This window comes from Trachypithecus francoisi, unplaced genomic scaffold (genome assembly GCF_009764315.1).
Source record: "Trachypithecus francoisi isolate TF-2019V2 unplaced genomic scaffold, Tfra_2.0 Lachesis_group18, whole genome shotgun sequence".
Classification (NCBI taxonomy): domain Eukaryota; kingdom Metazoa; phylum Chordata; class Mammalia; order Primates; family Cercopithecidae; genus Trachypithecus; species Trachypithecus francoisi.
In genome coordinates, this window is record NW_022681463.1 from 69,199,980 (window position 1) to 69,205,818 (window position 5,839).

Consider the following 5,839-nt stretch of genomic DNA (forward strand, 5'->3'; position numbering starts at 1 on the left):
CCCAGAGATAATATCAATTCATATTTTAGTGTAGATTTTTTTAAAGTTCACATACACTCTTTTTTGTAAAATGAGAATATTCCTGAGATACTGCTGTATTTTTCAGTTGCTAATCTGTTTTCTTCAAATGAACTGAGAATTCCATTTTTCCATCATTTTTTCTTTTGATTATTTTTGATCTCTAGAAAAATTGGAAAATAGGAAATTAATCTTACATTTTCACCATCTAGAATTAAGAACATATAATGTTTGAATGTCTTTCCCCCCAGGGTTATTTTTATGAATGGACTAACACAATATCTAATTTTAACCTTTCCTTTTCCATATACTAAGAATATTGATCCATGTGGATACATTCTTGAAAGATTTACTTTAATGGCTAAAATTTTATTGTGGTATGTACCATAATGTAACTGCTTATTTTTATTACCAAATATTTAGGATACATTCAAAAGGATTGTGTTTGTCAAATTCTTTAATACTGTATTAGTTTTCAGTTGCTGCCATAACAAATTACCACAAACTTGGCTCGAAACAACACAAATTTATCTTAGTTTTGTAACTCACAAATGCAAAGTGGATCTCATCTAAAATGAAGGTGTGGGCAGGGCTGCATTCCTTCCTGGAGGCCATAGGGGAGAATCTGTTCCCCGGGTCTTTCAGGTTTTACAGGCCGCCCTTGCTTCTGCTCCAGGCCCCTGGTTGGTGAGTGTTTCTCATTCTGCATTAGTGTGATGCTCTTCTGCCTACCTTTCCCATATTTAAAGGATCCTGTGATCATTCTAGGCCCACTGGATAACCCAGGATAATCTTATTTAAAGTCAGATGATTAGCAACCTTTATCCTGTTTGCAACCTTAATTCTTCCTTGCAATCTAACAAAACAACATTCATAGGTTCTATAGATTGGGATATAGACATTTTTGGGGAAAGGGGGTCATTATCCTGCCTATCAGAAATAATCCAAACTTTTCCCCTGAAAATTACACAAATGTACATTCCATCAGCTTTACAGAAAGAATGAGACCTAACTATATAAAGTACTAAGTCAGATATCATAAGTCTATATAATAGATTTCTGAAAATTTTTTTTAAGGTTTTTGTGTGTGTCCCAGTAGATTCCCTTAGAATAACTGCCTCTGAAGATGATTTGTCTATAAAAGGTCATAAACTCAAATTTATCTTCAGAAATGAGGCCACTAACACAAAAGTAAGGAGTGGCTAGATACTACTTAACAGAGAGTGGTAGAAATTTTGGCCAAAACTAGAGTGTATGCCCAGGCATTTAAAATTAGATTATATAAATTGTGGGACAAATCTAGCCCAAAAGTACCTGTTTTTTGTTTTTTGTTTTTACCCCCAGAGATGAGGTCTTACTGTGTTGCCCAGGCTGTTCTTGAACTCATAGCCTCAGGCAGTCCTCCTGCCTCAGCCTCTCAAAGTTCTGGGATTATAGGCCACCATGCTGGGCTCACAAGTACCAGTTTTTGATACTGGTGTAACTTTGTGCAGTTGTTGCTTTGGGAAGCTAGAGTAAGATCTGCCTAAGAATTATGTATTCTGAGGTTGCGAGTGGACAAATCCATGCCCCTCAGCTGCATCAGCAGTTATTTTTAGGTGGTAAAGGGAAACACCTTAGGGCTAAAAACAAAGGGCAGAGGAAGAAAAACATTTGCACACTTCTGTGGGCACATTTCTAAATTTGTTCATAGGAAGTTATTATCTTGTATTTGATTCTCCAGTGTCCCCTTTAAGGAACTCTGTAGGCTGTTTATTCTTTCCTACGGATAAGTATAACTTTTTTTTTTTTGAGATGGAGTCTCGCTTTGTCGCCCAGGCTGGAGTGCAGTGGCACGATCTCGGCTCACTGCAAGCTCTGCCTCCCGGGTTCACGTCATTCTCCTGCCTCAGCCTCTCGAGTAGCTGGGACTACAGGCGCCCATCACCTCGCCCGGCTAGTTTTTTGTATTTTTAGTAGAGCTGGGGTTTCACTGTGTTAGGCAGGATGGTCTCGATCTCCTGACCTCATGATCCGCCCGCCTCGGCCTCCCAAAGTGCTGGGATTACAAGCGTGAGCCACCGTGCCTAGCGATAAGTACAACTTTTAACTCTGGGAATATCCGTCGGCTTTTTGAAATGATCTTGGTGCTATAAAGACTTGTAACTGTTTAAGGGCCTCTCTTCACTAATCTTATCTTCCTAAACTTCTGCCATACTTGTGACATGTGAAATGCATGGGTGTTCTAAGTAGGTTTCTGCTTTCTCAGCATAGTGCCTGGCACTTTGTAGGCCCCCAGTAAATAATAATTGCAAGAATGAATCTCAGCTCGGTGCAGTGGCTCACACCTGTAATCCCAGCATTTTCGGACACCAAGGTGGGCCGATTGCTTGAGTCGAGGTGTTTGGGACCAGCCTGGGCAACATGTGAAACCCCATCTCTACAAGAAATGCAAAAATTAGCCAGGCATGGTGGCATGCGCCTATTGCCAGCTTACTAGCGGAGACTGAGGTGGGAGGATCGCTTGAGCCCGGGAGCTGTGATCGTGCCACTGCATTCTAGCATGGGTGACAGAGTAAGACTATCTCTCAAAAAAAGAATAAATTTCAATTTATATACCTGGAGGACTGGCTTGAAGATGTTAAAGAAAACTGTAAGGGCCCCCTTTACACCTCTTGTTTAAAGCCAGGATCTACTTAATGCTAGACCCTTGCAGGGTTCCCTACCTGTATCTCCTCTAACTGTATAGCCAGTACAAAGAATTAACCCCCCATAGCTCACAGGAAGAAGAGAGAATAACAAATTATATTGTATAAAGAGGCATTTCTGAGGCAATCGATGTTATTTCATTATAAACTGAGTGTTAGATGATAACGACATTTTGTGAGCAGTTAAACAATGGCAGTGTAGTTCTTTAGAGCTATGTCTGCATATTGAGCTGAACTGTAAGGGTGAAATGGGGTGACGCCAAGGATTGTCTTTAAGATACCGATGGGAATGGTAGAGAAAGAATCTATGAAAAGCTACTCTTTAAGAGCAGTGAGGGCCGGGCGCGGTGGCTCAAGCCTGTAATCCCAGCACTTTGGGAGGCCGAGACGGGCGGATCACGAGGTCAGGAGATCGAGACCATCCTGCCTAATACGGTGAAACCCTGTCTCTGCTTAAAAATACAAAAAACTAGCCGGGCGACGAGGCGGGCGCCTGTAGTCCCAGCTACTCGGGAGGCTGAGACAGGAGAATGGCGTAAACCCGGGAGGCGGAGCTTGCAGTGAGCTGAGATCCGGCCACTGTACTCCAGCCTGGGTGGCAGAGCAAGACTCTGTCTCAAAAAAAAAAAAAAAAAAAAAAAAGAGCAGTGAGAACAACGAATATGTTAAAATGAACTCCAGAATTCAGGAAATTAACCAAAGGCAATGTGGGAAGTTTTACTCAAGAAAACCACCTGAATATCAGCGAGAATAGCCTGCTTTGTAGCGTTTCCACTTACCCTAATTTCATCTCCTTCTCCCAAACTTTGTGTTAGCCTTGACAACCAACAGTGCCGCAATCCTAGGGAAAACCAGCAGCCACTGGAGGGTGTAGAAAGGCTCTGAAGCTCCCTCAAAACACCATCTGCTGAGAATTGTCGTTATTTGACCTGACAGTTTTGTGTGGCATTTTTCTAGAAACCCCCATTCACAATGTTGCAGAATTTTGCTCCTTCAGCTAAAATTGGAATCTTGTCACCAGGAAAATCTGGGCATGCAGACACATTGAAGGGTGAGTAGAGCAGGATTTTATTGGGTAAAAAGGAAAAAAAGGAAAAAAGAAACCTCAGCAAAGCAAGATGGAGCCCTGTTCATAGGCCCCAGCCCCACAGATCGATTCTCAGGTCAGTCACCACACAAGCTGAAGAGAGCAGGCTCCTCCCTTGTGTAAGGCACAAATTCATCAGGGCTCCACCCCCCCTTCCCCCAGTGCGCATGTCCGACTCCAGTCCTTTCTGGGCATGCCCAGACAAGCCCTGGACAGGTTCCCTCACAAAAGCATGTGATATAAACACTTATGGGGCGAGGGAAACGTTCTCAAGGAACCCCTTTTTTATCTGCCTAGGCATTTAGCTGTCTTACTTCACCCCCCAAAGAAGGACATCTAACTGCTGTTAGGATAAGGATAAGGATAAGGATGAAGATCCAGCTTTACTACTTCCTGCTGACAGGAAGTGCTGTTTTGGGGAAATGGCAGTCAAATTTCCCTCAGAGGCCTACCTAAGGGTCCCTGGCAAAAGGGGCCATCCTCCGAGGCTCCTTTGCATGACCATTTGGAATTTGATGGCCCAAAGGCTAGAAGAGACAAACTGAGTTATTGGAAAAACATATCAAAACAAAGGAAGGCTGAGGGTAAGGACAGCTCAAAAATCCCGAGGCCTTTTACCGGTTTGCACAGGGAGAAAGAGGCCAAAAGCTCCACTGGTAAAAGACCTTTTGCCCTTTTGCCAGCATGTCAGGCTTCTGGGTTCCCGTCCCCGAAGCCCAATCCTAAGCCAAACAGTCTAAGGTTTGGGAAATTAATTCTTCCCAGTTTGGAGGATGCATTTGAGGAGAGTGCCCCATAGTATGGAGACATAATTGCCTATTAGTGAAGAGAGGACAGGAGGAAAAAGGAAAAAAGATGTTTCCACACCTTATAATCTTTTTCTAAAGACTTATCTTACTGTTCTTGCACACGTCTCATGTAAATCTATTTCCAGTAGTTTCAATTACATGTTATAATGGTAACTCCTAGCAATTTGTAACTAATGTAAAACGTGGTAAGTTGTTTTAATTATGTGCTAGGTGCAGCCAAGGTTTGACTCCTTCCAACATAATTAAGGTTGTGGTTAATTCCATATGTCCCCAGGCCTTACCGATTGTGAAGCAGGCAAGTCAAACAGTTCTCAAAAACCAAAAAAGCAGTTTATTACCTTAAAACTTTTAGCAAACTTAGTATCTGACCTGCATAATTTAGTCCACCTATTTACATTTTGATGACATCTGCATTTTACCAATAATCTTTAAGACTTTTTATTTCTCAGAGATTAAAGTCATGTGAACTGAAAGATACCACACCTTTTAACCTCCCTTTTACAAAATATTTGATTCAAGCGCTTATCCTTCTTTAAGTTAATTAGATCTTTTTTTTATAGATGTCACATACACACAACACATACATAACTACACAGACAGGCGGAAGGAAACCCAGCAGCCCTAAGATTTTTCATTTGCCAATCTCCTAATTGGATTATTGGCCTCCAGGTGGAGCCCTTTAAGAGACAGCGCTAGAAAAACAAGCAGCTTCTAAGGCCTAATAAACAGTCATAGGTGGGGCAAAAACAGATTTTGAGAGGGATCTATCCACTTTTAATTCCTGGTGTTCCATGAGGAGAACAGGTTTCTTCCCAAAACGGAGTCAGTGGTGCCTTCTCTGTTTTTCCCAAAGAGTCCCATGCCCCCAGGAGTTATCTTAGGGCTTCTCATGCATGCATTGAGAGTGACAAGGCAAAATGAAGAAAAATAATTCGGTCGATTGAGAAAAAACCCTTTTTCCAGCAAAACAAGATCCAAGAAAAGAAAAACATAAAGACCCTTTAAATACACATACCTTAGATATCCACATTTAATTAAGCTGACTGCTCTTAACTAAAATCCTTATCCCTTGTTATCTGAATTTAGCCACACCAAGCGGCCATATTATTTGCTTTCAAACTTTACTAGAGGCTCAGAGAAAGGAAAATCCAAGGTAGTTCATGAGAGGAAGCGAATCAACAAATAGCAAAGGTTGCAGATATCAAACCAGAAAAGATTCCCTAAGCCAGGATTGAACC